General features: G+C 55.9%; 2 long non-coding RNA genes across 3 annotated transcripts; one reads left to right on the top strand and one right to left on the bottom strand.

The window, feature by feature from the left end:
• Positions 1-229: 229 nt before the first annotated feature.
• On the bottom strand, positions 230-3,342 carry LOC122215187. Of its 2 annotated transcripts, XR_006200299.1 has the most exons (4): positions 2,766-3,342; positions 1,511-1,593; positions 551-715; positions 230-403 (listed from the first exon to the last, which is right to left on the bottom strand). It is a non-coding gene; the product is annotated as an uncharacterized LOC122215187 (long non-coding RNA). The 2 variants fall into 2 exon arrangements; XR_006200300.1 differs by lacking the exon at positions 551-715.
• A 124-nt stretch (positions 3,343-3,466) lies between these two features.
• Positions 3,467-5,105, top strand: LOC122215186. The gene is made up of 2 exons (XR_006200298.1): positions 3,467-3,607; positions 4,919-5,105. It is a non-coding gene; the product is annotated as an uncharacterized LOC122215186 (long non-coding RNA).
• The last annotated feature ends 258 nt before the right edge of the window (positions 5,106-5,363 follow it).

Below are 5,363 nucleotides of genomic sequence, written 5' to 3'. Positions count from 1 at the left end.
CAAAATGAGAAACAAATCTACTTGATGAGGAAGAGAGGGATCAGGGAAGCAACCCATTTATACATGGATAAGAAGAGAGTAATGCCACAGCAACAGGTGTTCAGGGACCTACGAAGGGGATACGAATTTCACATCCTTCTTCTTGTTTTCAGATACCTACGGAACAGAAGAAGGATATGCTTTTATTACTTTTGTTATGATCAAATCCTTGGTATGATGTAGTGTCGTCAAAATAGGTATCATGCCTGAGTCCAAGCTGGTAGGCGACTCAGGAACATTGGGATAGGTGAGAGGCAACACAAGGGTGACCTTCGTCCCCTGGTCCCATGAGTGTTGAGTCCTCCATTGTTTTGCATCCTCAATCATCCACAATTGTGCCCACCATCATCAGTTCTTCGTGAGTCTGAGCAAAGGAAAGATGTGTGAGGCAGTCCTCTTAGGAGACTGGGGCTTCGATAGACCTTTTGGGGACCAAATTCAGCCCATAGCAGGGTGCCGGTGTGGCCTCCGGGGCACCGTGATGGGTGTGGACACTATCGGACCCACCCACCTCACACTTCTTCTACCCTTGCTGGGGCCCCCACTGCAACCTCGGCCCGCATTCTAGAAACACTCCTCGGGCGTGCCGTGTCCTTGGAGGATGCGTGTGGGAGGGGTGGGCTGGGGTGAAGACGTTCAGCCTCCCATCTGGTGCTGGCTCCATGGGTGCACACATCTGGAAAAGTCCATCAAGCCACACACTTACGATTTGTTACTTTTATTCTGCCGGTGACATCCCAAAGATGTTTGCAAATGACTCTGGGCCGTGCTAGCGCAGGTGTTCCGTGCGGCGTATATGACAGGATTTCTGAAGTACCCTGACCTGACTTCTAGCCACATCACTCTGCGACATACATGCTACCTTGTGCTAACACATATCGTAATTATTTCTTTGAGTTAATTACGTACATACACTTGAGTTAGCGGTTTATCGGTAATGTTCTTATCTATTATTTATGTACTAATCTTATTAACTTCGCTTATTCATTATTTTATTCACTGTGTGAGCGTCTCCTGTGCCCCAGATACTGCGTTGATTGCCGTGGATGCGAGAATGGCTCAGACCTGGTTCCTGCCGTTGAAACTCACTCTGTATGCACGGAGTCAGACACACATGCTGTCGCACCCACTGTTGTGAGTGCTGTGTCTGAGGGACCAGCAGGGCACCAGAGGGGACAACAGGAAGGTGTCGTTATCAGGAGAACACTGGCCAATGGCAGCAGAGGCAGTGATATTTGAGTCAGGAATAGAGATTCGGAATTCTAATGACAAATATAGAGGTCAGGCAAGCAGGTGAAAAATACAAAGGGAAGATCACATGACAAGGACACACACACACACATGCGTGCATGAGTGTGTACATGCACAGACACACATGGGCACAGTCACACGCATGCACACGCATATACAAGAGCATATATACACATGCACGCATGCATGAGCCCACACACGCACACAAACACACACGCACCTGCATTGGCCGTGAACCCTCTCCTCCCAGTTCCTGAGGACGCGAGGTCCCTCGTTTGAAGAGTCGGTCAGAACCTTGCTGTGCTGAGTAGTAAGGGACAGAGAGAATGACACAGGGAGCGACTAAGCTGTTTTACAGGGAGGGACACAGGAGGAAAGTGGGAGGAGGGCAGGGAGCGACTGACGGCTAGTGGGGGCGGCTGCGAGGAGGAGACGGGTAAGGACAGGGAAGCTGCCTGTGGGCCCTGAGCTCTGACCCGCCCCACCTCACGCTCCCTGGGGAAGCAGGTGGCCGAGGTTCCCTGCCTCTCGCCCGCTTTCCTCTGCTCCCAACAAGTCCTAAGGCCAGAGCAGACCCAGGTTTGTTCCCGTTACAGTAATAATAGGTGAGTTTTTACATAGCGTTTCAGGAGCCAGGTCCTCTACAGACATGATCTCTAACGTGCAAACAGGCCTGTGAGGTCAGTTTTTAAAACTCAGTCTTGTGGACGTGGAAAGCAGGCCCAGTTGCGGCCCGGACGCCGCTGGTTTGGCCGGTGTTTCGTGCGCCTGGTTGCTGTTCCAGACCGCGCCCACGGGGCCACACGCACAGGCCACTGTCATGGTGTTCACATTCTGAGGAGACTCGAGCTCTGTGTGAGGACCCCTCGCCGCGTCCCCGAGTGCCATGAGCCTCGGATCCACAGGACCACGTTTGTGCTGTTCCCACCACATTTCTGCAGCTCAGCCGGGGTTGTCACATTTGGGCTGAATGTTAAATGTGCTTCTCACGCGAACGTACGGCCTCCCCTTCAGAGGACGCCAGCGCCCGGTGGTTGGTGACAACCCAGGGGTCGAGAGGCAGGTCGCCGTCTGCGGGAAGGACGCTTTACTCTTTACGCTTTACGTCGTGACAGTGGGACTCTCGAGGAGGGTGTCTGCTCGGGGGCGAAGCCCATCCACAGGCCTCGGTCTGCAGGCGGGGTGGGAGCTGCTCCCCAGGGCACCCCGTGGCCCCGGGCCGCCCACCCAGCCAGGGTCACTCGGCCCTCCGCTGCATTCCGTGCTGTCACATCAACGCGTCCCCGGAGCCCTGACATTAACTGAAAGTGGCCTCGCCACGGAAGGAGCGCAGTGCGGAAACCAGAGCAGATGCCCACGCCCTGCCGGAGCGCAAGGACGACTATGGGGGGCCCTCTCCCTCCCCGGGGGTGAGGTCGGGGAGAAGGAAGGGGCACTTGCTGCCTGCCTGCGGGCGCCGGGCCCGGCACACCTACCCTTCGTCCCAGCGTCCTGCTCCAGGTAAGAGCAGAGTGCGAATCACGCGGCCAGCGCTCGCAGAGGAGGTCTGAACCCCGGATCCGGTAGCCAAGAGCCCTTCCCACTGGCGGCCCCCTTCAGGGCTGGAGGACCTCAGCTGGCGCCCTGAAGTTTGGCTGTCTCTCTCCTTCATAACAAGATCCTATGCTCCGCCTCTCCCGTTTTGCCCTCCCAACAACGGCTTGTTTATTTTCATTGCTGTTATGCATTGCTGAGAAATTCCCTCAAGGGCCCCAGGTCATACCGGGAAAAGAGGTTCTATCAACGGTCTCGGGGGACATCTGCCACAAAAGGTGCATGAATTTGCTTCTGAGGCAACCCCAGCGTGAGTGGCCGTGGCCGGATGACCCTACTGCCCAGGTGGGGCAGGTGTGGGTCATAAAAGAGACGGGACAGCGGCAAAGAGTGTAGTGACAGCATGGCCCCGGGACGGGCTCAGCCAGTTACCACGGGGGTGGTGGCTCATAGAACAGGGAGAGAGGGATGCCCGCTCCCACACACCCTCTCCAAGGAGTGCCTCTGCGGACAGCTGGTCTTCCCCCTCCCGACCCTCCCGCCAGCCCAGGGGCTCCGAGCGCCCCCACCCCCAAGTGGAGGACAGGAGGCTTTGTGACCTCGGGCCAAGTGGACAGGAAGCCAAGGCCCCGGACCGCCCAGTGCGGGCCCCCCTTGGGAAGACTGCAGTCAGTCCTTACTTCTTTTCATATCCTGTTGTCTCCCTTTTTGGGACTAGATGCACACGGGAGTGAAGAAAGGGGGTCTCCCCAACCAGAGGACGTCTGAGGCCTGTGCCGCCATGGTGACCGACGATGGGAGATGGGACGATGGGAGATGGGACGATGGGAGATGGGACGATGGGAGATGGGACAATGGGAGATGGGACGGGGGAGCCAGGCTGAGCTGCACCGCGGTACCAGGCCCTGTGGCAGAAGCAGGGAACGCGAAGCCCGCCCCCCAGCAGAGTTCCTCACCGGCTCCCACCTGCACATCTTAGGTTGTACTCAATGGAGGTCACAGAGGACGGGAGGAGGTGAGGTCCCGGGCTGTGTGGCTCCCGTGGGACCCACCCTGGAACGGAACAGTTGCCTGGTCACCACCCCGAATCCCAGCTCCGAAGGGGCACGCGTCCATGTGTCCTGTAGCTCATCTGCGGGGACGTCCCGCCTGGAGTGGCTTGTCCATAGCAGAGGCTGCCCACGCTGCCCTCCTCGTCCCCGGGGACACTGCTGGGGTCAGCAGGACAACCAAGGCGGGCGCTGTCCATGTGAGCACGAAGCACGTCTGCACAGGACAGTGGGGAGAGGGCACGGGGCTGTCTGGAGCACTGTCTGGACCCGCAGCGTCGGTGTTCCCCTGGGACCCTGCTTCCCGGACTCAGACCGTCCTCCCTGTCACCTGTTAGAAATGCAGACCCATGGGGTCAGAAACTCTGAGGGCGGGCACAGCCCCCTGGGCTTCAGCATCTCTTGGGGGTCATGGTGGGCACTCCAGGTTGAGAAGCACTGGTGACCTTCTCAGAGGAGGAGGCATTCTTGCTAGTAGCCAGGACGGAAGATTCAAGGGCAGCCAGGGGCCCAGGTGGCAAAGCTGAGCGGACAAGATGCCCCTTTCTACCAGAAAATTCTTCCCACAAAACCCCATGGCTAGAATAGGAGTGAATTTTTTTTTAACTCTAATGGCTTTTTTCCATGTTTTTAGACATAGAATTCTTTTACGTGAAATGTTACAGGTGACCCCAATGTGTGTTGGAGCAGATGGCATTGTGGGTGATCTAGTTGTCCTGGGTGAGGGAGGGGGCCTGGGGGGCCCCAGAGCCGCGCGCATGACGGCCTGGGGATTCCTCATGGGCCCCCAGGTTTCAAGGGTTCCCACTTGTCCAGCCACCAAATTCCTGAAATCCCACCGTTACCGCATGAATTGTTCTTTCTTGCCACCTTACAGCGGCTAGCTTGAGTATTTGAAGGGAAGAATGGCCAGACCTCCCTTTACCTACTTCTGGAAGAAACTTGTACTTTCGATCCCTGCAGGAATCTCCCCTTTCAGGCAAAAACACCATCAGAGACGGGGAAGTCACAACCACTCAAACTATTCCCCTCTGTATTTTGACCAGGTTCTCATTGTGTGGACTCGAGGAAGTCGTATGTGAGTCTTAATTTGTTATATCTGCAAAATAATAATGACAACCCTGACTACATCGGGTTACTGAGAGAATGAAGTGATGAAGCCAAGTTCAAGTTCTTAAGTTCGTATTGTCTTGTCTGGTCCATGATGAATACGCAGTAAAAGTTAGCTATTATTATTATTATTATGCCAAGCAGTTGTTAATGTTGAGATGTTCGTATAGTGGAACTGAAATCTGCATTCCTGAATGCTCCCCAATTTGGGCCCTGTCCCTGGGAGCCATCCAGAATGAACAAACAGAACCCCACAACTTCCCAGAGAAACACAGGGGCTTCCGCTCAACGGCCCTCGCCCTGACACCAAGCTCAGAGCCTGGCCTGGGTCCCCACAATTCCTGGGGCCTGTCTCCTCCCCACCTGTGCCTGCGTGGGGTC

Source organism: Panthera leo, chromosome A3, assembly GCF_018350215.1.
Source record: "Panthera leo isolate Ple1 chromosome A3, P.leo_Ple1_pat1.1, whole genome shotgun sequence".
NCBI classification, from domain to species: domain Eukaryota; kingdom Metazoa; phylum Chordata; class Mammalia; order Carnivora; family Felidae; genus Panthera; species Panthera leo.
Note: the sequence above shows the minus strand (reverse complement) of the source record. Positions and strands in the feature narration are given on the sequence as shown.